This window comes from Bos grunniens, chromosome 27, assembly GCF_055505025.1.
Source record: "Bos grunniens cultivar Pamir isolate PY7600 chromosome 27, Bosgru_T2T1.0, whole genome shotgun sequence".
Lineage (NCBI taxonomy): Eukaryota > Metazoa > Chordata > Mammalia > Artiodactyla > Bovidae > Bos > Bos grunniens.
In genome coordinates this window covers 22340166-22365885 of record NC_141191.1, presented here as the reverse complement: position 1 = coordinate 22365885, position 25720 = coordinate 22340166, and the positions used below count along the sequence as shown (strand labels likewise).

Below are 25720 nucleotides of genomic sequence, written 5' to 3'. Positions count from 1 at the left end.
ATGTGACTGAAAAAAGCACAAAACCAAGAAAACTAGTCTCTCTAAATCCTGTCACTAACTTGAGATAGCTCCATAGTGGTGACATGAAGTCATACTATGCTTCTGAAATCCATCTATTCCTCCACTTTCTTTTCTTATCAAATATACAGCGCTACAACCCACTCTCTGTGAGCTGGTGTTATTTCTTATCTCACTGAGCTATCAGAAGAAAATCTTTACAAGATATCACCACCACTTTCAATATCTATATACATATATTTTGTTTTCTTTATTGTAACTATAGATGTACTGCATGTTCCACTAGCCAAAGCTAAGCTGTATACTTGACTCTAGATCCCAACCTCTTCCCATATATACTCATGGATGGTCTTCCTTTTCGCCCATCTTAGTTTTCACAGTGATTCAGTTCAGTCACTCAGTCTTGTCCGACTCTTTGTAACCCCATGGACTGCAGCACACCAGGCTTCTCTGTCCATCATCAACTCCTGGAGTTTGCTCAAACTCGGTGATACCATCCAACCATCTCATCCTCTGTCGACCCCTTCTCCTTCTGCCTTCATTCTTTCCCAGCATCAGGGCCTTTTCCAATGAGTCAGCTCTTCACATCAGGCAGCCACGGTATTAGAGCTTCAGGTTCAGTGTCAGTCCTTCCAATGAACGTTCAGGACTGATTTCCTTTAGGACTGACTGGTTTGATCTCCTTGCAGTCCAAGGGACTCTCACGAGTATTCTCCAATACCACAGTTCAAAAGCATCAACTATTTGGTGTTCAGCTTTCTTTATGGTCCAACTCGCACATCCATACATGACTACTAAATAAACCACAGCTTTGATCATATGGACCTTTGTCGGTAAAGTCACCCCTATGATAGTAAATTATTTCCCTTATCTTAGAAATACTGCAGTTTGCCTTTTTCCTCCTCTAGGTGCTGTTCAATATTTCTTTCAGAATAAAATATATACAAGTAATTCACTTTATTTGTTGTTTCTAATTTTAAACCCTTGATTTTTCTACCTCCCACTGTAACTGTTTTTATCAACAAAATCCCTGAGATCACTAAGCCCCATGATCTTTCTCAGCTGTCCACTCTCTGGACATAAAACAACATCACACAGCAGTTCTCTTTCTCCTGGAACCACTTTCTGCTTCAGGTTATGAGGACTTGACACTAACCTATTTCTTCTCTGTTTTTTGTACCTCAGTGTTTTCATTTCTTTCTTCCTTTCCCTGATCTCTGTTTGGAGTGTCCCAGTGTTTAATTTCTGAATCTCTTCTATTATCTAAACTCATAACTGAATACCTCAATCAATGCCATGGCTTTAGAAATCATACACAATCTGTCATTTATGAATATTTATGTCCTCCCTGAACTCTAGGCTCATATGTTTGACCCTCTACTAGTCATCCTTAATTTGAATATCCAACAACCAGCCTAGACTTTACATATACCAAACTAACACTGAATATTACTTCCCTCCAACAACAAAAACAAAAACACAGATATCCTCATAATCTTACTCATCTCTATAAAAGGCAACTGAGTTTTCCCAAGTATTAAAGCCAGCAGCACCTTGGAACGTTCCCTAACTACTTTTTCTTCCACTCAAGTTGCAAACCTCCAACAAATCCTGCTGGCTCTGCTTCTGACACAGAGCCAGAACCCAGCTATATCTCTCTCCTCGCTGTACCAAGCCACCATTATCTTCTACAGAAATTCTTGCAGTAACCTGTGGACTGTTCTCCTCCTGCTGTCAGGTACAAAGCTACGAAACTTGTGGCAATTTGTTACAGCAGCAATAGAAAGCTAATACATTCATGTAAAAGTTCAACCCTACTCCTAACCCCACTCGTAACACTCCTTAATCATTCCCTCCTTTGATTTTCTCCAGGGCATTAATTACTCGCTATCTTGTTGACATGTCCTCACTGGAATGCAAGTTCCTTGAGGGCAGTATGAACAGATTTTAGGCCTTTTTTGTTCATTGCTTTATCCCTAGCTCCTAAAAGAATGTCTGGGATATGAGAGCTACTGGCAAAAGCACTGAGTGAGTATATAAATTATATGTAAATATATTTGTATATATATGTACATACATGGTTATGAATTATGTATTGATTCAATGCATGCTGTGTTTTCATGCACATATACACACATATGCATACATATATAAACATAAACACAAATATATATAGATTGATATATATCCTGATACATATATATATCATATATATACACATATATTGTATTGATTAACTGCACTCAATTTAGAGTTTCTCCATTGCTTTATTCTGTACTCTTAAATGGTCTTTTCTATTAACTAACCTAGTTATTGAATATTACAACTTCTGCCCTCAAACAAATAATTTTACAGCTGAGTCACCCCTTTACTACCCTCAACTCACTTGATCCTTGTCACTTATAATTTCAGATAACATTTGAAGCAAAAACGGGTATCTAAGGAAGTCACTGACAAACTTGGGCAGTATTACTAAAAACCAAGGCATTTAGTTACTGCTGATATGTACTTGTTTGACACTGCTGAGCAGTAAACACAGTCCTTATAATGGATTACACTGTAAAACATTTTATTCTTAATTTTAATTGATAAATATCAACAAGGCATATTTTTTCTAATTATCAACAAATAGTAAACATAAATTTGTATATAAATAAATGATTAATTCTATAGTGACTATTTGTAGAGGAAAGGCCATATACAGATGTCTTTACCACCTATCACTCTAACCATCCATCTTCCTTTCTGCCTAGACATTTTTTTTTTGCATTTGATCACTTTTCATACCTCAATTTGTATTTCAATACTGTGTTCCATCTCCAATATTATACTTCTTTAAAGCAATAGCTTCTAAGAAAAATAAAATTGAATTTACCCTTGAAATCATTTTTCATATGTATAATGTGATATCTATTTTATTCATATTATGTTAGATAGCAGGCAATATCTTTGAGTGGGTGATTGCCCTGCTTGCTCTCTTCCAAGCAATCTGAAGACAAATGCACTGAGCAAACTGAGTTAAACCTTATCTCCTGAAATTTGCTGCTCATTTAATGGCTTATTAGGAAAAAAAAAAAAAGATTGAATAGAAAGGCATTTTCTTGCATCTAAAAACCCTTATATATTTTGATTGTGATTACACGCCAGTTAGTTTTCAAAATATCAAATACTGCCTTATCAGAATAAGAATGACGTAAGATGCACTCTGACTTATGTGACTTTGAATCTTAAAATAAGTCATTAAAGTAAATTAAAGAGAGATATGGAGCTGGTTAGGCCTCTTGCTGAATTTTCCCTTGTATTATGTCATGATACACTGAGCTATCACGAGCACGGTGTACAAAATATGCACACAATTAATATTTCATCTATGATCTGTTACTGTAAAATTAGGACCTGACATCATGTATGAACTTGTCAACCCAATGCTTAAGGGAAAATGCTGGATGGTCAGATTTAACAGCAGTCCATCCCTATTGTTGAACATAAATAATTACAGCATTCGGAACTCAGGCTGAGTACTATGGTCACTTCTGTTCACAATAACATCTGGGTTGTGGGTATAAAGACACAAGATCAAGGAAGGAAACAGATCAAAGAAAATGGTAGAAGAATCATTATGCAGAAATAAAGATAATAATAAATGTCCACACGCTTTAAGGTATATCTGTTTGGAAGACATACATAATCTACAGAAAAACTGCCTTTATATATTATTTGAATATACTATTAAAACATTGTGATTATCAGTCCCTTTAAATTTTTGACTGCCTAAAATTCAAGGTCATAGAGAGATCTGTAATTATTTTAAGTCACTTTAAGTGTGCCTGTATTAACAAAATGCTCCTGCTAAAATGACCTAATATCTCCTGACTTTACCTGGTAGCCAATTATTGTGTAATGGTAATAGTGACAGGCAAACTTAGACCAAAAAAAAAAAAATTATTTGAAAAATGGATGTAGAAATATACATTAAAAGCAATCAATAATCTGTCCCTTAATACACTGGAAAAATAACTTATCCTTCATGATTAGAAAGGGAACATATTTCACATACTGCTCTTTTCTTTATGCTTAAAAAATCAGGATCTTAAGAAGCCATTTTTATTCATTCTCTAATTGAAGTCTATTTGTACTTTTGTTAAAAGCAATTAAGCAATATCCTGAAAAGAAATTTAACAACATCCAAGGGTCATTAATTCAAGAAAATAATTATATCTAATCAAAGAAACATGGATAAGCAGTGTTTAATATTCAGTATCGGAGCTTCCCACCCACCGCATGCTCCCTGGCTCATACTTAAGCTACAGAGAAAAAGCTTTTCAAAGAGTGATATATTTTTGAAGTAAAGATGATACACTTTGGCATGACTCATTGGGATAGATCATTTAAATGCATGCCCTGTTTAGAACTTTGCTGCAACTCAGGTAAGTGGATGGTAAGCTTGTCAACCTATTTGTATCAGGTCACATAAAAGACCTAGAATGAGATGGCAGGGGAGTAGGTGGTCATGGAGTACATCTCTCTCCATGGATACATCAGGAATACACCGACACAGGAAGTGCATGCAGAATACCAGCTGAGAGCAGACAGAAGTACTTGACCAGTGGGAAAGAATATATAGACCCACGCAAAACTCGATAGGATGAAGGAACTAGGGGAAAAAACAGTGGTGTCAGTAGGACTGGACCTGCCCTCAGCAGGTGGGGATACTGAAGCAGGGGTCCGATCCCCACACTGGGGCAGTTGTCTGAGTCAGAGGAGAAACATTAAGGCTGAGAGTGAAACAGCTGATCTGTGGCAGCTTAAATGGAATGAGAATCGTACAGTCCTTGCCGCAGCCATACATACCCCAGACAGGAACGCTGGTCTCCTGGAAGGGGCAGCGGCTGGGAGCTGGAGTTTAGGAAATGTGGAGGAATCCCAGGGCAAGGGCTACTGTTTGCTGTGGTGAGATGGATTGAGGGGATGTGAGGGAGGAGATTCTGGTGGGAAATGCTGGTGGAGAAAAGCCAGGCAGCCACGGAAGCAAGGCGATACTGCTGAGTCATGCGTAGCGGGTGGAGCCATCACCATAGCCTCTCTCTCCCCACACACCAGCATCAGCAACTGAACAATAGAGAGGCTGGCCAAGCAAAGGCCTGAAACACTGAACTACAGAGTAGGACCCCGCACAGGGTGCCCCTTTAAGTGACTGACACGCCAATCTACAGAATAGGAACCCAGCCTGGGGTGCCCCTCTATGTGCCTGAGGCGCCAAACAACAGAGAAGGACCCCAGGCAAGGGAGCCCTCTAAGTGCCTGGACGGGTGGAGCTACTGATAAAGACTGGCCAAAGAGGCCTTCTGATCGCCAGCTACAAGAGGCTGGAATAAAGACTCTGATAGGGCCATAACTCTGTGGTGGAGGCAGTCCGTGTCCCTGCACACTTGGTGCCGCCAGGGTCCCAGAAAGCCAAGCAGCTGCGCCACCTTCACACTCTACTCTCACTGAGGCAGAGCTGCCACAGGCAAAAAAGTCTTGCATCTGTGCGTGCACTGTCACTTTGGTCGTGTCCGACTCTTTGCGACCCTGTAGACTGTGGCCTCCCAGGCTTCTCTGTCAGGGAGCGGGGTTCTCCAGGCAGGAATACTGCAGTGTACTGGCCAATACTATTTGCCATACCCTTTTAAAGTACTGTATTTCCTGCTGCTCTAGCTGCCAACTGCCCTGAGTACCTGGTGCTACCAGAATCCCTGTGACCCAAGCAGCTGCACCACCTCCACACCTGGCCCTCACAGGGGCAAACCCAAGTCCTCCAGGACAGCCTCAGGAGCAAACCCCAGTGGACGACCCACATGCAGAGGTGGAAATAAAACCACAATTGTAACCCAGGGGCAGTGTGGCTAAGGAAGAAGACCCAAAACCTTCCCACCATCTGTACAAGCTGCATTAAATTCACACAATCAACTAGGCAGACTCTGTGTCTATGGAATATATAAAAGGCCATTGAGAGCTCCCACAAAAGAAAATGCACCAGCTCCGATAGCGGCGGACATTGGAGGCAAGAACACACAGGAGTAGGACCAGAATAGACTCTGAGATGCCTCCACAGCAGGTCCAGAGATCGGCAGAATGCTGGAGGGCATCCTAGGGAGGTGAAGTGGACGGTGACTCCCAGCGAAGGAAAAGACTCCGACTGCAGTGACTCAAGAAAAACATTTATTATTCTTATTTTTTGACTTGTTCTGTAGATTCTTTTGGATTTTTTTTTTTTCCTTTTTTTCCACTTCTGTTGTAGTTGTCGATTTTACTGGCACTAAGAAATCCAATTAAGTTTTTGAGCTTTTTTTTCTCACATTTTTTATTGTTGTCATAAAGCTCTGCCTCTACATTGGACTTTTGCAGTTCTGTGGAGTTTTCCTCTTTTTTTTTCTTATCTCTTTCTTTAATTTTAATTTTTTAAACTTATTATTATTTTTTCTACATTTATTCCTTTGCTTGCTTTTCCTACTGTTCTTTTCCCCTTGCAGTTAATCTTTAACGTATATAAATCTTCTTTATCTACCTCTACTTAACTTTGCATGTCTATTCTTTCTTTCTTTTCTTTCTCTGCTTTCCTTCAACATATTTGTTAGTTTTATTTTCACTGCTTTATTCCTGAATTGGCACCTTGCTTTAGCTTTGTTTTCCAGTTTGTGCTTTAATTAGTTTTGTTCTGGTAAATATAATTTTTGGTTTCCTCTGTTCACTGGGTCAATCCATTGTACTTCATTTTTGTTAGACTGTTTTGATTTTGCTTATGGGTGTATATGTATATGTGTATATTCAGTCACACTTTCTATTGTTATAAACCTCTGCCTCTACATTGGGCTTTTGCAATTCTGTGGATTTTTTTTTTCTTTTTTCTTTCTTCTTCCTTTTTTTTCTTTTCTGTAATTTTAATTTTTTAAACCTATTATATGTTTTCTACATTTATTCATTTGTCTTTCCTACTATTCTTTTTCCCTTGCAGTTAATCTTTAATGTATATAAATCTTCTTCATCTACCTCTTTTAAATTTGCATATCTATTCTTTGTTTCTTTTCTTTCTTTCCTTTCCTTTCAATATATTTATTAGTTTTGTTTTCATTGCTTTATTCCCCACTTGGCACCTTACTTTAGTTTTGGTTTCTAGTTTGTGCTTAAGCTAGTTTTTTCTTAACTGGTAAATATAATTTTTTATTTCCTTTGTTCACTGTGTCAATGTACTGTACTTTATTTTGTTGGACTGTTTTGACTTTGCTCATGGATGTATATCTATATGTGTATATTCCATTATTTTACTTATTATTTGCCTGATTCTGTAACTGCCGTTTGTCTGGGGTTCATCTTTGCTTTCTCATTTTTGGATATTTGTTTTAATCTCACTTACTACCATAACAGACCACTTATGGAATCTTCATTCCTGACCAGAGATCAAGCCCTGAGCCTTTGGAGTGGGAGCCCTGACTCCAAGGCGCTAGACTACCAGAGAACTAACCCTAAGGAGTATCAAATAGTGAGAACTCACACAAAGGAAACCACCTGAATACAAGACCTGGCATCATCCAACTACCAGTAGCACTCTGTGCAGGACACCTCATACAAACAACAAACAAAACAAAAATACAAACCCAGTCATCAGCAGACCCGATTACCACCTCACTCAGCCTTGCCCACCAGAGGAAAAACAAACAAACAAAAACTCAGCACAAATCTCACCCTGTATGAAACTCATACAAACCACTGGACCAACCTTAGGAGGGCAGAAACCAAAAGGAAGAAAGAGTTCAACCTTCTTCAAGGAAATAATTCAACTTTCCTTGACCTGGGAAAAGGAGACCTCAAATACAATAACTTTAAAAAAATGAAAAGGCCGAGAAATACTGCACAAATGAAGGAACAAACTAGAAATATAGAAGTCCAAATAAATGAAGAGGAAATAGGCAAATTTCTTCACCTAAAAAAGAATTCAGAATAATGATAGTAAAGATGATCAAAAACTTTGAAAACAAAATGGAGAAAATGCAAGAATCAATTAGAAAAGACCTAGAAGAATTAAAGAGTAAACAAACAGAGACAAGCAATACAATTACTGAAATTAAAAATACTCTAGAAGGAATCAATAGCAGAATATCTGAAGCAGATGAACTAATCAGTGAGCTGGAAGATAAAATGGTGGAAATAACTTCTGAAGAGCAGAATAATGCAAAAAGAATGAAAAGAGCTGAGGACAGTCTCAGAGACATCTGGGACCATATCAAATGCACCCACATTCGAATATTAGGGGTCCTAGAATAAGGAGAGAAAAAATTAAGGGTGTGAGAAAATTTTTGAAGAGATTATAGTTGAAAATTTCCCCAACATGGAAAAGGAAATAGTCAATCAAGTCCAAGAGGCACAAAGAGTCCCATACAGGATAAACCCAAGGAGAAACACTCTTAAGATACATACTAATCAAACTAACAAAGAATAAATACAAAGAAAGAATATTAAAAGCAGCAAGGGAGAAGCAACAAGTAACATACAAGGGAAATCCCATACACTTAACAGCTGATCTTTCAGCAGAAACTGCAGGCCAGAAGGGAATGGTAAGATATATTTAAAGTACTGAAAGGGAAAAATCTACAACCAAGGTTACTATACCCAGTAAGGATCTCATTCAAAACTGATGGAGAAATAAAAATCTTTTCACACAAGCAACAATTCAGTACCACCAAACCAGCTTTACAACAAATGTTAAAGGGACTTATATAGTCAAGAAATACAACAGAAGAATAAAGATCTACAAAATCAATCCTAAACAAGTAAGAAAATGGCAATAGGATCATATATATCAATAATTACTTTAAATGTAAATGGATTAAATGCTCCAACCAAAAGACACAGACTGGCTGAATGGATACAAAAACAAGACCCATATATATGCTATCTACAAGAAACCCACTTCAGACCTCAAGACACATATAGACTGAAAGTGAGGATGGAAAAATATATTCCATGTAAATGGGAAGCAAAAGAAAGCTGGAGTAGCAATCCTCATATCAGACAAAATAGACCTTAAAATAAAGAAGATTGCAAGAGAAAAGGAAGGACACTACATAATGATCAAGGGATCAATCCAAGAGGAAGACATAACAATTGTAAATATCTATGTACCCAACATAGGAGCACATCAATACATAAGACAAACACTAACAGACATAAAAGGAGAAATTGACAGTAACATAAATAATAGTAGGGGATTTTAACACCCCACTCACCCCAATAGACAGATCATCAAAACAGAAAATTAATAAGGAAACACAAGTCTTAAATGATACATTAGATGAGAAGGATCTCATTCATATCTTCAAGACATTCCACCCAAATGCAGAAGAATATAAATTCTTGCATATGGAACATTCTCCAGGATAGACCACATCTTGGGTCACAAATCAAACCTCAGTGAATTTAAGAAAATTGAAATCATATCAAGCATCTTCTCCAACCACAATGCTATGAGACCAGGTATTGATTACAAGAAAAAAAAAAAAAAGTGTAAGAAACACAAACACAGGCAGACTAAACAACCCGTTTCTAAATAACCAACAGGGTACTGAATAAATCAAAAAGGAAATAAAAAAATTTCTAGAAACAAATGATAATGAAAACATGACAACTCAAAACCTATGGGATGCTGCAAAAGTAGTTCTAAGAGGGATGTTTATAGCAATACAATCCTACCTCAAAAAACAAGAAAAACATTGAATAGACAACCTAACTTTACACCGAAAACAACTGGAGAAAGAAGAACAAAAAAACCCCAAAACTAGTAGAAGGAAAGAAATCATAAAGATCCGAGCAGAAACAAATGAAAAAGAAATGAAAGAAACAATAGTATAGATTAATAAAAATAAAAGCTGGTTGTTTGAGAAGATAAACAAAATTGACAAACCTTTAGCCAGAATCATTAAGAAAAAAAGAGAGAAGAATCAAATTGACAAATTAGAAATTAAAAAAGAGAGGTTACAACAGACAACGCAGAAATACAAAGGATTATAAGAGGTTATTATGAACAACTATACGGCAACAAAATAGATAACCTGGAAGAAATGGACAGATTCTTAGAAAAGTTCAATCTTCTAAGACTGAACCAGGAAGAAATAGAAATTATGAAAAACCCAATTACAAGTACTGAAATTAAAGCTGTGATCAAAAATCTCCCAAAAAACAAAAGCCCAGGACCAGATGGCTTCACAGGAGAATTCTATCAAGCATTTAGAGAAGAGCTAATGCCTATCCTTCTAAAACTCTTTCAAAAAATTGCAGAGGAAGGAACACTTCCAAACTCATTCTACTAGGCCACCATCACCCTGATACCAAAACCAGATAGAGACAACACAAAAAAAGAAAACCATAGGCCAATATCACTGATGAACACACATGCAAAAATTCTCAACAAAATTTTAGTAAACAGAATTCAGCAACACTATGATCAAGATGGGTTTATTCCAGGGATGCAAGGATTCTTCAATAAATGCAAATCAATCAATGTGATACACCATATTAACAAATTGAAAGATAAAAACCATATAATAATCTCAATAGATGCAGAAAAAGCCTTTGACAAAATTCAGCATCTATTTATGATTAAAACACTTCAAAAAATGGGCATAGATGAAACCTACCTCAAAGGCCATATATTATAGCCTACAGCAAACATTACTTTAAATGATGAAAAATTGAAAGCATCCCCCTAAGATCAGGAACAAGACAAGCGTGTCCACTTTTGCCACTAGTATTCAACATATTTCTGGAAGTCCTAGCTACAGCAATCAGAGAAGAAAAAGAAATAAAAGGAATCCAGATTAGAAAAGAAGAAGTAAAGCTCTCACTGTTTGCAGATGACATGATACTGTACATAGAAAACCCTAAAGATACTATCAGAAAATTACTAGAGCTAATCAGGGAATTTAGCAAAGTTGAAGGATACAAAATCAATACACAGAAATCACTTGCATTTCTATATACTAACAATGAAAAATCAGAGAAAATAAGTAATCAATCCCTTTCACCATTGCAACAAAAAGAATTAAATACCTAGCAATAAACCTACCTAGTAAGGAGACAAAAGAACTGTACACAAAAAATTATAAGACATTAATGGCATAAATCAAAGATGACATAAATAGATGAAGAGATATTCCATGTTCCTGGCTAAGAAGAATCAATATTGTGAAAATGACTATACTACCAAATGCAATCTACAGATTCAATGTGATCCCTATCAAATTACCAATGACATTTTTCACAGAACTAGAACAAAAAATTTTACAATTCATAAGGCAACACAAAAGACCCCGAATAGTCAAAGCAGTCTTGAGAAAGAAGAATGGAGCTGGAGGAATCAACCTTCCTGACTTCAGATTATATGACAAACTTACAGTCATCAAGACAGTATGGTACTGGCACAAAAACAAAAATATAGACCAATGGAACAAGATAGAAAGCCCAGAAATAAACCCATGCACCTATGGGTACCTTATTTTTGACAAAGGAGGCAATATACAATGGGACAGAGACAGCCTCTTCAGTAAATGGTGCTGGAAAAACTGGACAGCTGCATGTAAAAGAATGAAATTAGAACACTTCCTAACACCACACACAAAGATAAACTCAAAATGGATAAAAGACCTAAACGTAAGACCAGAAACTATAAAACTCTTAGAGGAAAACATAGGCAAAACACTCAATGACATAAATCAAAGCAAGATCCTCTATGACCCACCTCCTAGAGCAACAGAAATAAAAACAAAAGCAAACAAGTGAGACCTGATTAAACTTAAGAGCTTTTGCACAGCAAAGGAAACTATAAGCAAGGTGAAAAGACAACCCTCAGAAAGGGAGAAAATAATAGCAAATGAAACAACTGACAAAGGATTAAGTTCCAAAATATACAAGTAGCTCATACAACTCAATGTCAGAAAAAAAAAATCCAATCAAAAAGTGGGAAAAAGACCTAAATAGACATTTCTCCGTGACTGCAGTCATGAAATTAAAAGACGCTTATTCCTTGGAAGGAAAGTTATGACCAACCTAGATAGCATATTGAAAAGCACAGACATTACTTTGCCAACAAAGGTCCGTCTAGTCAAGGCTATGGTTTTTCCAGTGGTCACGTATGGATGTGAAAGTTGGACTGTGAAGAAAGCTGAGCGCTGAAGAATTGATGCTTTTGAACTGTGGTGTTGGAGAAGACTCTTGAGACTCCCTTGGACTGCAAGGAGATCCAACCAGTCCATTCTAAAGGAGATCAGCCCTGGGATTTCTTTGGAAGGAATGATGCTGAAGCTGAAACTCCAGTACTTTGGCCACCTCATGCGAAGAGTTGACTCATTGGAAAAGACTCTGATGCTGGGAGGGATTGGGGGCAGGAGGAGAAGGGGACAGCAGAGGATGAGATGGCTGGATGGCATCACTGACTCGATGGACGTGAGTTTGGGTGAACTCCGGGAGCTGGTGATGGACAGGGAGGCCTGGCATGCTGCAATTCATGGGGTCACAAAGAGTCGGACACAACTGAACGACTGAACTGAACTGAACTGAACACATGAAAAGATGCTCAACATTGCTCATTATTAGAGAAATGCTAATCAAAACTACAATGAGATATCACCTCATACCAGTCAGAATGGCCCTCATCAAAAAGTCTATAAACAATAAATCCTGGAGAGGGTGTGGAGAAAAGGGAATGCTCTTGCACTGTTGGTGGGAATGTAAATTGATACAGCCACTATGGAAGACGGTATGGAAATTCCTTCAAAAACTAAGAATAAAACCACCATATGACCCAGCAACCCCACTCCTAGGCATATATCCTGAGGAAACCAAAATTGGAAGAGACACATGTATCCCATTGTTCACTGCAGCACTATTTACAATAGTTAGAATATGGAAGCAACCTAGATGTCCACTGACAGATGAATGGATAAAGTTGTGGTACATATACACAATGGAATATTACTCAGCCATAAAAGGAACACATTTGAGTCGGTTCTAATGAGGTGGATGAACCTAGAACCTATTATACAGAGTGTAGTGAGTCAGAAAGAGAAAGATAAACACCATATTCTAACACATATATATGGAATCTAGAAGAATGGTACCGAAGAATTTGTTTACAGGGCAGCAATGGAGAAACAGACATAGAGAAAAGACTTATGGACATGGGGAGAGGAGAGGAGAGGGTGAGATGTATGGAAAGAATAACATGGAAACTTACATTACCATATGTAAAATAGATAGCCAATGGGAATTTGCTGTATGGCTCAGGAAACTCAAACAGGGGCTCTGTATCAACCTAGAGGGGTGGGATGGAGAGAGATGGGAGGGAGTTTCAAATGGGAGGGGATATATGTTTACCAATGACCTATTCATGTTGAGGTTTGACAGAAAACACCAAAATTCTGTAAAGCAATTATCCTTCAATAAAAAATAAATTAATTAAAAAATTAAAAACCTAAAGAATGTTTCCATTCCCATTTATATCATTCCAGAAAGTATGATCATCTCTTCTGAAGCAAACCAACAAAAATCTACCATGAGCCTGACCACAACAAATTATTGAAGTCTCTATGTTATTTTTTAAAAGATAATGTTGTAAAACTAGTCATATTTCCTTGACATTGCTTTCTTCTAAGTCAGAAATGAACAGTTTTTAAAATTTTGTGTCTGTTTATTATCACTAAAATCAAATAGATTCCTTTTGGAAAGGATGAAACTAGGTCCCAGAGAGATTTCTTTCTTCGCTTTTCTCTCAAAACCAATTTGCTTTTGCTACTGAACTGTTCTATTCACTTTCAAGATTAGTGAAAGTATGTTTCATGAATCCATGCACTGCTTTATATATGACAGCAACTTGAATCAATGTAGTAAAGATGTGACTAGAAGTCCCATACTTGAAGATAACTTCAGTTTACAGAATCTGACCACTTATAACTCTTATATCTCTTTGCTGTAAAAATTTACATCAGGCCTGATTTTCCATACTCAGGCACTGAGTCCTGCTTCAGAAAGAGCATTCTTATTGCAGGCGAATTCTTTACCAGCTGAGCCACCAGGGAAGCCCAAGACTACTGGAGTGGGTAGCTTATTCCTTCCTCCAGGAGAACTTCCAGACCCAGGAATCGAACCAGGATCTCTTGCATTGCAGGTGGATTCTTTACAAACTGAGTTACCCTGAAAGCCCCATCACTATGAAAAACTGTTTCTAAAAAAATAGGATTAATACCAAGACATGCCTGTGTGTTTTTGCTCCTTATCTAACATATTGGATTTTCTCCTTAAAAACATTTTACTTTCTGTTACTTAGGATTCAGCTACATCTCAGTTCAATCACTTACAGCTAAGGGTTCTTTTAGAGATTTGTAAGGCTTATGATTTTTGATGATGCAGACATTATTATATACAGTTTATAAAATTCACTGCCTCTGTAAATTTTACTCAGTATTTTAATTCAGGTCAAACTTTTAAAACATCCTAATATTTATATTAGGTAACACATAAGAATGAAAAGTCTAAAGATTTTGTAATAGAGTACATATTTACATGGTTCATCCTATAGGTAAATGTGTCCTCTCTGGTTTGGGGGGTTGGGGGCAAAGCAAGACAGAATCCTGTAGAGAGTATGGATGGCATTCTACATTCATATCAGACTCATATTTGTGGTGGTAGCAGCCAAGGAAAGAGTCTCAACAACATATTAAAATAGATATATAATCTTCAGGATTAACTATAGAGATATGATATTAATTAATTATAGGGCTAGGATATGCAAAACACTATTTTTTTGAATGGGAATGCAGATAGAAGTTTTATTTCATCTCAATTCTACTTTATTTTTTTGGAAATTTACATTCTTTCTGGTAGCCAACTTAATTTTTCAAAAACCAAAAGTCAATAGCAAAAATGAAAACTGAGAAAATTGATTATACAAGGCTTTATCGAACTTTTCTTCACAGAGACCAGCACAATAACAGAAATGAGACATCTGTTGTTTTGCCAAATAGCTATTTAGAAAAAGAATATTTACCAGTATTGATCAAATCCAGTGGCCTTAAAATCATGGGTACTACTTACAGGTTTATCATTTCCAGTTTCAGCAATCTGTTGCACACAGCTGACTCCCTGCCCCATTATTCACAAAGAGTTTTTCAGAAAGTTGAGCCTCTCCTTGTATTGCAAGTGGAATCCACTTAACTTAGTTTTTCCTAAATTCCCACAATACATATAGTCTTATGTCCATGCCAACTCAGATACAAAAGTGCATATATACACAGTCATACACACCAAAAAATATTTCAGAAATTAAGATTACTATTTTTCCTAGCATTCCTTTAGCCATAAATTTCTCATATTGTGGAAAATGGAAATAATAGTGGACATCACATATTTTGTAGGAAAGGAGAACAAATCTGTGAATCTCTAAGAAGACAGGCTAGAAATTCATTGCTGGTACTAAGAGAATTTGCTTAAGAACATGAACATTGTCACGATGATTCTTTACACTTATATTTATAGGATTACTTCAATGCCAATCCAAATTGCTAATAGAATTTATTTTTCATTAACAGTTAGGTCACAGTTTATTTATAACAGTGCTTTTCAACCAGGTACAAATTTACTTTCAGAAAATATTTCACAATGTCTAGAGACACATTTTATTACTATCTTCATGGGGGAGATCCTGCAATGCCTAAATAGCAACCACAACAAAGAATTACCCAGCCCAAAATACCAACAGCACTAAGGCTGAGAAATCTTGATTTAAATATGAAGGTCTGAAGAATAGATAATTTTTAAATAGAGATTCATAAAAGGAAGCACAGGAGAGGAGATGAGGAGATCAAGACGGCAAAATAAGAAGATGCTGAGCTCCCCTCCCCTCCCAAACACATCAAAACTACATCTCCCACCAGAGCCACTGGGCACACAGAGATTGTATAAGGATGCTCCCACAAAAATCACCCTACAAGACCAGGATAGGAAACTGTCTCATAATTCCATAGAGACAGAAAAAGTTAAGCAAAATGAGAAGTTGGAGGAATGTGTTTCAAATGAAAGAATAAGGAAAAACCCCTGAAAAAACAACTGATGAAACAGAGATAAATAATTTACTATATAAAGAATTCAAAGCATTAAATAAGAATGCTAACTGAACTATGGAAAAGAATAGATGACTGCCAAAGCAATCTTAAGGAAAAAAGAACAAAATGGGAGATATCACGCTCCCTGACTTCAAACTATACTACAAAGTTATAGTAATTGAAATATTATGGTACTGACACTAAAACAGATGCATAGATCCATGAAACAGTAGAGTCAAGAAACAATGCCACACAATTACGGTCAATTAACCTACTGCAAAGGAAGGAAGTATATACAATGTAAAAAGACAGTCTCTTCAACAAGTGGTGCTGGACAGCTACAAGTAAAAGAATGAAATTAGAACACTTTTTCACACTGTATACAAAAATAAACTCAAAATGGAATAAATATCTAAATGTAACACTAGAAACCACAAAACCTGTTGAAGAAAGTATAGGAAGATCATTCTTTGACATGATTCATAGCAATATTTTTTTGGATCTGTCTCCTTAAGGTGAGGAAATAAAAGCAAAACTAAACAAATGGGACCTAATTAAACTTAAAATCTTTTGCACAACAACAACAACAAAAAACATCAACTAGACAAAAAGACAACCTACTGAATGGAAGGAAGTATTTGCAAATGATATGACTGATAAGGGATTAATATCCAACATTTATAAATAGCTCATAAAGCTCAATGCCAAAAAAAAAATCAGACTTCTTAAAAACTGGGAGAAGATCTGAATAGAAATATTTTCCACTAAAGACATATAGGCACATGAAAAATGCTCAACATCACTAATCATCAGAGAAATGCAAATCAAAAACACAATGAGGTATCACCTCACACTTATCAGAATGGCCACCATCAAAAACATCACAAATAACTGTTGGCATGGATATGGAGAAAAGGCAACCTTAGTAAATACTATTACTGCTGGTGGGAATGTAAATTGGTGCAGGCCTTTTGGAAAACAGTATGGAGGTTCCTCAAAAAAGTAAAAATGGAACTATGATATGATTGAGCAATTCCACTCCTTGGTATATATCTGGAAAGAAAAAAAGGAACTAATTCTAAAAGATTCATGTATCCTTTATAGCAGCATTATTTACCATAGCCAAGACATGAGAGCAACCTAAATGTCCGTCAACAGATGAATGGATAAAGAAGATGTGGTGTATAAACACAATGGAATATTAGTCATAAAAAAGAATGAAATCTGCAATAACATGGGTGGACCTGGAGAGTATTTAGTGAAATAAGGCAGATAGAGAAAGACGAATACTGTATATTATCACTTATATATGAAATCCAAAAAATAAACAAATAAATATACCAAAACAGAAACAGAGATACAGAGAATAAATTAGTGATTACCAACTGGGTGAGGGGAGTGGGGAGGCATGATAGGAGTCACAGATTAAGAGGTGCAAACTACTATACAAAAAATAAGTCAGAAGGATATATCCTATAGCACAGGGATATAGCCAACATATTATCATAACTTTATTTTGTAACTTTTGGCCATGGTATTCAAGATCTTAGTTCTCCAATCAGGTATCAAACCCATGCCCCCTGCAGTGGAAGCATGGAGTCCTAACCACTGAACTGCCGGTGAATTTCTGGACGGCCTGTGAATTTCTTTGTCATAACTTGAAATGACATAATCTATGAAAACATTGAATCACTATGTTGTATACCAGTAAATCAATGATACTTCAATAAAAATGATTTAAAATAAATTCAAAAGTGCTTTACAAATAAAAATATATCGTAGTATTCTAATAAGAATGTGGAACTAGTGTTAACAACTGATGGAAGAATTATTATAGTACTAAAACTAAAAAAATGTTGTAAATCAGGGTGACTTAATAATAATGTTTCCAGTTAGGCATAAAATGCCAGAACCTTTTAAAATATTATGCATCCTAAAAAATTTATCAAAATTGTGAATGAGGATTTATGTACAACACTGTTAACAGCATTATTAGAAACATAAAAATGGTGGTAGTTGTCCCTAAATGTGTATAAATACAAGATAATTTTCAAAGTTTAAAGAATAAACTAAATGCATTTTGCATCTTTTACTTCCCCTTTTCAGTAATCCCTGACCCATTTCATTTCTTGTCCTCACACCACATGCTACATGTGATGATGGACCAGGTACTAGGATTGCCCAGGCTCTTCCCCAGACAATCATGTCTAGGCTTCCTTCCTCTTCCTATTTAAATGCTATCTACTAACACTTGACCATTTACTTGAATGACTCCTAACCCCTTATTCTCTGTGACCTCCTGGACTAGTTCTTTAAACCTGATGAAGCAATTCTATGATAATTCAAGTTTTCAACTATTCAAGACTCTCTGTGGCCTTCTAGTCTCAGAACTGTCTCCTTATTTCAAATAAGGGTTCAAAGAGCGAGATAGAGACTTCAGGGATTTCATGTATTGATTTATACATTAATGTTTCCTTTTCTGCAACTTGTTTTCCCCTAATGACTGCTAAGGCCGAGTTTGGGATTAACATATACACATTACTATATATAAAATAGATAAATAACGTGGACATGCTGTATAGCACAGGGAACTACGTTCAATATTTTGTAATAATCTGTAATGGAAAAGAATCTGAAAATATGCATATATACGTGGGTGTGTGTGCGTGTGTGTCTGTGTGTGTATAGCTGACTCACTATGCTGTATACCTGAAACTAACACAATACTGTAAATCAACTATACGTTGATTTAAAAAATGGCTTTTACCAAGTTAAGGGGAAAAATACAGAAAATAAGAGACAGAAGATTCTTCTAGTGTACTGGCATAGTGTTACAAGTTAGAATTATTATTAAATAAAGTAAACAATCCTATAAAAATGTGGTGTATATCTGAATCAAACAGACTAGAGGTTCTGATAAAAGCAATTTGGGGGTAAGTACTGGGGGATATTTTTTAACAAGCTGCTCAAGTTATTTTGAGGCTCTCTACAGTATAGGAACCAGTGGTATGGAGCCTGGAAAGATGATTAGGAAATCCAAAAGGAGTTAGTGGAGATAGCAACATCTGCCATGGTAAGAGTTGATTACTGGGTTAGGACAACTATATTTTAATTTGAGACTGAGAAAGAATTGAGACTGAGTGAAAGGGATGATAAAATAATTAAAACAAGGCTATCTGAAGCCAGAGTATCTATAAAACCTTTAACTATTAGTCTTGGCAGATAAAAATAATGATGTCCACATTTTGTTCCTCAAAGATCCAGCTTTTAATTATTCAAAAGTAGTTTCAGCTGTGCTCGACTGTGATCTACTAACTGAAAAAAGTTACCAAGTATTCTATTTTTTTTCTACTCCAAAAATTAACCAGATGTTATACCAGATTGGTCAATCTGAGGAAATCAACAGAGAATAATGAGTGCAACCACTCTAAATGAATATGATTCCAACTGGAAGGAAATCTAATTGAAGCTTATTTATCTATTGCCATCAAGACTTGTAATTGACAGGTTAAATGTAAAATTTTGTTAAATATGAAGTCATAAAAGGTTTTTATATGTATGTATTATATATAATCTTACACATACAAGTGTACATACCTATGCATACACACTCCAAGTATTTTACTCTAAATGAAAATTTGGACTAACATAACATTTTATATGAAGTAGCAAGTTTTTCCCTCTGAGTTCTACGTTATTTTTTAAAAATACACCATGAAAATCAATCTATAGTCTTCAGAGTCGGTTCAGAAAAAATGACAGACTTTTACAGAGCTACTTTACGAGCAAAACTTTCTAGGTTTTTGTACTCTTGCATAAATCTAATTTTGAAATATTTTTTCAGTTTTTAGCATTTCTTTCCACAGTCATATTTCAATGGTTTTCATAATGATTTGCTAAACTGCAAAATGACACCTAAAAGTACCCTTAGAAGGAACACAATTGAGACCAAACAAAAGTCATTCTTGGGAAGAAAACACTTATTTTGTGAGAGCAGAATAATATAGGTATACCAAAAAGGAATCAACTAACCTTAAGTTTTTAGGGTGAACTGCACAAAAGTCAGCATGTTTCCACAGAGAAAACTAAGAACATTCACAGTGAGTTATCATGTAGAGGTTGGTTAAAAGAGTTGTCTAACAGAAGTAACAGCAAACCTCTGCTAAGGTTTTACTATCCCTGCAATGAGCTCTTTATATATTTTATCTTTTAATCCTCAAAGCAAACCTGTGAGATGCAGATGGTATTATAATCCCCATTTTACAGATGAATAAATAGGGGGCACAGAGAGGTTAGGGAACTTACCAAAGTTAAGTATAGAGTCATGGAATTGAGAGTGGGCTGGTCTTACTCAAGAGACTGCAAGATTTTACTGTAAGCTGACTTACCTGGAAATTAACCTACAAGGCTTAATTGTTGCTAGGCAAATATTCTTTAAAAAAAAAAATCACAACTTTTTCAGTATCTTTTGTTTTCAAAATTTAATTAGTACTCCTGCTCCCCCCAGCCCCACTCTGGTTTTTAAAGTAATATTTCTCATCACTAAAAAAAATAAGGCAATACAGACAAACCTGAAAGAGATAATAATTATCACCTGACATGCTACGATCTATGGTGTGAGTGTCTTCAGTATTACAGCTCAATTTCATCACCTCAAAGAGACAGACCTCTCCAGCTTCAAGTAGTAATTACAAGGAAAGGTAACAACTGGTCTTTTCTCAGTCAGATGCTAACACCCGAACCTGTTAACTAGAGTGCAGGGTAGAAGGTACTGTAATTGACTTGATTTTCCTCATAAGATGCCAACTCATAATCTAATCAGCATTTAAAAAGGGTTATAAAATAAAGAAACTCACATTTAAATCACTGAAGCAGGTAGGAGGTGGATCTCCCAGAAGTGGATAGGATGTTGATTTTACACACTTAATACACACACACACGCACACACACACAAGTCCATCATAACAAGAACAGTTTGTAGAAATGATTAGAACGTTCCTTGGCAGAGGCAGTAACTGAACTGGACCTAGAGAGGTTAAAAGTTCTATAGAGACAAGGTTTTGTGGGAGAAGCATGCCAGGTAAAGGATTCACGTTGGTTAAGTCATGGAATGGATCTGACAAATAACTAGTGGAGGAATTTGGAGTGAAGTGAGCTGTATTTGTGATGTAGGATAAAAGGAAATAAAATGGAAATGGTAAACTAAAATAAGATCACTGTGAAGGATCCAGCGTAAGTATGTTCTCCTTTCATTTAAAGCTGTCTCTAAAAAAATTTAAACTTTGAAAAAACATGTGAACTTTGGGACAATTCAAAATTTGTAAGATTGACATGATACATACAAATTGGTTTGTTACTCAAAACTGTTATAATTCCAATACCTGAATTTGTCAGAAGAAGAGATAAAAGAATCGGTATAAGTTGCTTTTGGTTTGATTTATTGCCATGTTTAAAGTAATTTTTCAAGACAGAGCTGCTTTTGCTTCATCAGAGTGATTGAATCAGTGGGGTGGAAAATAAAAATCTCTGAGTTCCATTTTTACTGTGAGCCAGCTACGAAGCTGAACAAGAAACTTGTTGAATCCCTTTTATACATATACAAATCAAAATTTTTAAGTCTATCTTCTCTGATGATTAATGTTTCATTAACTGATCAAATCTACTCATTAAACACAGAACTTCTGTCACGGGAAACTTCACAAAAGATTACAAGCTCACAACTGTATTTCAGCAATGCATCATTTATTTTCACCTTTTTTAAGAATTACAAGAACTTGGTACATGAAGTAACATTTCAATGTGCTTTACCTTATCAAGAAGTACATCATCCATCCACAACTGGGTGTTGTTTTTGCTTTGGCTCCATCTCTTCATTCTTTCTGGAGTTACTTCTCCACTGATCTCCAGTAGCATACTGGGCACCTACCAAACTAGGGAGTTCATCTTTCAGTGTCCTATCTTTTTGCCTTTTCATACTGATCATGGGGTTCTCAAGGCAAGAAATTGAAATGATTTGCCATTCCCTTCTCCAGTGGACCATGTTTTGTAAGAACTTGCCACCATTATCCATCCGTCCAAAAACCATCCAGTTGTGGATGTGACTGGTGATGGAAGTAAATTCCAATGCTGTAAAGAGCAATACTGCACAGGAACCTGGAATGTTAGGTCCATGAATCAAGGCAAATTGAAAGTGGTCAAACAAGAGACGGCAAGAGTGAACATCGACATTTTAGCAATCAGTGAACTAAAATGGACTGGAATGGGTGAATTTAACTCAGATGACCATTATATCTACTACTGTGGGCAAGAATCCCTTAGAAGAATTGGAGTAGCCATCATAGGCCACAAAAGAGTCCAAAATGCAAGACCTGGATGCAATCTCAAAAATAACAGAATGATCTCTGTTCGTGTCCAAGACAAACCACTCAACAACACAGTAATCCAAGTCTATGCCCCAAAGAGTAATGCTGAAGAAGCTCAGGTTGAAAGGTTCTCTGAAGACTTACAAGACCTTCTAAAACTAACACACAAAAAAGATGTCCTTTTCATTATAGGGGACTGGAATGCAAAAGTAGGAAGTTACGAGATAGCTGGAGTAACAGGCAAATATGACTTGGAGTACAGAATGAAGCAGGGCAAAGGTTAATAGCTTTGCCAAGAGAATGCACTGGTCATGGCAAACACCCTCTTCCAACACAATAGAAGACTCTACACATGGACATCACCAGATGGTCAATACCCAAATCAAATTGATTATATTATTTGCAGCCAAAGATTGAGAAGCTCTATATAGTCAGCAAAAACAAGACCAGGAGCTGACTGTGGCTCAGATTATGAACTACTTATTGCCAAATAACAGCTTCAAATGAAGAAAGTAGGGAAAACCACTAGACCATTCAGGTATGACCTAAATCAAATCCCTTACATTGTACAGTGGAAGTGAGAAGTAATTCAAGGGATTAGATCTGACAGGTAGAGTGTCTGAAGAGCCATGGACAGAGGTTTGGGACACTGTACAGCAGGCAAGGATCAAGACCATTCCCAGAAAAAGAAATGCAAAAAGGCAAATGGCTATCTGAGGAGGCCTTACAAATAGCTGTGAAAAGAAGAGAAGGGAAAGGCAAGGAGAAAGGGAAAAGGAAAGAAATACCCATTTGAATGCAGAGTTCCAATGAATAGCAAGGAGAGATAAGAAAGCCTTCCTCAGAGATCAATGCAAAGAAATAGAGGGAAACAACAGAATGGGAAAGACTAGAGACCTCTTCAAGAAGATTAGAGATACCAAGGGAACATTTCATGCAAAGATGGGCACAATAAAGGACAGAAATGGTATGGACCTAACAGAAGGAGAAGACATTAAGAAGAGGTGGCAAGAATACACAGAAGAACTATACAAAAAAGATCTTCATGACCCAGATAACCACGATGGTATGTGATCACTCACCTAAAGCCAGACATCCTGGAATGCAAAGTCAAGTGGGCCTTAGAAAGCATCAGTACAAACAAAGCTAGTGGAGGTGATGGATTTCCAGTTGAGCTATTTCAAATCCTAAAAGATGATGCTATGAAAGTGCTGCACTCAATATGCCAGCAAATTTGGAAAACTCAGCAGTGGCCACAGGACTGGAAAATGTCAGTTTTCATTCCAGTCCCAAAGAAAGGCAATGCCAAAGAATGCTCAAATTACCACACAATTGCACTTGTCTCACATGCTTGCAAGGTAATGCTCAAAATTCTCCAAGCCAGGCTTCAATAGTACATGTATTATGAACTTCCAGATGTTCAAGCTGGATTTAGAAAAGGCAGAGGAACCAGAGATCAAAGTGCCAGCATCCACTAGATCAACAAAAAAGCAAGTTTCAGAAAAACATCAACTTCTGCTTAATTGACTATGCCAAAGCCTTTGACTATGCGAATCACAACAAACTGTGGAAAATTCTGAAATATGGGAATACCAGACCATCTGACCTGCCTCCTGAGAAACCTGTATGTAGGTCAAGAAGCAACAGTTAGAGCTGGATATGGAACAACAGACTGGTTCCAAATTGGGAAAGGAGAACGTCAAGGCTGTATATTGTCACCCTGATTATTTAACTTATATGCAGAGTATATCATGAGAAATGCTGGGCTTGATGAAGCACAAGCTGGAATCAAGATTGCCGGGAGAAATATCAATCACCTCGGTATGCAAATAACACCACCCTTATGGCAGAAAGTGAAGAGGAACTAAAGAACCTCTAGGTGATAGTGAAAAAGGAGTGAAAAAGCTGGCTTAAAATTCAACATTCAGAAAATTAAGGTCATAGCATCAGGTCCTATCACTTCATTGCAAATAGATGGAGAAACAGCGGAAACAGTGGCTGACTTTATTTTGGGGCTCCAAAATCACTGCAGATACTGACTGCAGCCATGAAATTAAAAGACGCTTGCTTCTTGGAAGGAAAGTTATGACCAACCTAGATAGCATATTAAAAAGCAGACACATTATTTTGCCAACAAAGGCCCATCTAGTCAAAGCTATGGTGTTTCCAGTAGTCAGGTATGGATGTAAGAGTTGGACTATAAAGAAAGCTGAGCACTGAAGAATTGATGCTTTTGAACTGTGGTGTTGGAGAAGACTCTTGAGAGTCCCTTGGACTGCAAGGAGATCCAACCAGTCCATCCTAAGGGAAATCAGTCCTGCATATTCATTGGAAGGACTGATGCTGAAGCTGAAACTCCAATACTTTGGCTACCTGATTCGAAGAACTGACTCATTGGAAAAGACCCTGATGCTGGGAAAGATTGAAGGAGGGAGGAGAAGGGGACAACAGAAGATGAGATGGTGGGATGGCATCACCAACTCAATGGACATGAGTTTGAGTAAACTCCAGGAGTTGGTGATGGACAGGGAGGCCTGGTGTGCTGCAGTCCATGGAGTTGCAAAGAATCGGACATGACTGAGCAAATGAACTGACCTGAACTGAACTGATATCATCCATGGTCTCACTGAAGTCTCAGAGAACACCTCTGAGTCTTCAGGCATCTCTTTTAAATGTTTTAATAAATTCACACTCTTACCTTCTGAGAGATGAAATGTCCTCTCCAAACTCCAAACTACTAAGTCAGTTGATGACTTCATTTTTACCTAAGATTAAATGAGGACTTTTACCAGATGATTGAGTCCTTAACCCCTCATGAATCAATCTGCATTCCACAGATCCCCTGTCCCATTTGCCCATGACTTCTCAGAGAATCACTCACCACGCAGGATCCCTTCTTGCTCTCCAGCATCCATCTACGTGTCTTTAGTGGCTATTTCTCATTACTATTCACATCTGTTCTTTCATCGTTAAAAATTAGTTTTTTCCACCCTACTGCCTCATCAAACTCACACTTATCTGAAGACCTACCCTAACTCATTCCACTCCTTTTAAGTCCAACTGGTAAGAGGTGAAAGATTCCAAGCACAATAGTAGCATGGACCCAAGCATTCAAATCTCGGTATCGGTACACAAACTGGATGGTGGAATAGTACCACGTTAGTTTTCACATATTTAATTATGAAATGCAAAATGAATCTACATGAAGAGCTT

The 25720-nt window shown here is 36.8% G+C and overlaps 1 long non-coding RNA gene across 6 annotated transcripts in view; it reads right to left on the bottom strand.

Annotated features, from left to right (window-relative positions):
• Positions 1 to 20894, bottom strand: part of LOC147343642 (uncharacterized) — a 159382-nt gene extending 138488 nt beyond the window's left edge. For 4 of the 6 annotated variants that reach the window (XR_015156318.1, XR_015156320.1, XR_015156321.1 and 1 more), the window contains exon 1: positions 20451 to 20894. This is a non-coding gene — a long non-coding RNA (uncharacterized LOC147343642). Of the gene's footprint in view, positions 1 to 20177; positions 20417 to 20450 lie in introns of those variants that run through there. The other 2 variants (XR_015156319.1, XR_015156322.1) reach the window with 2 other exon arrangements.
• Positions 20895 to 25720: the final 4826 nt, after the last annotated feature.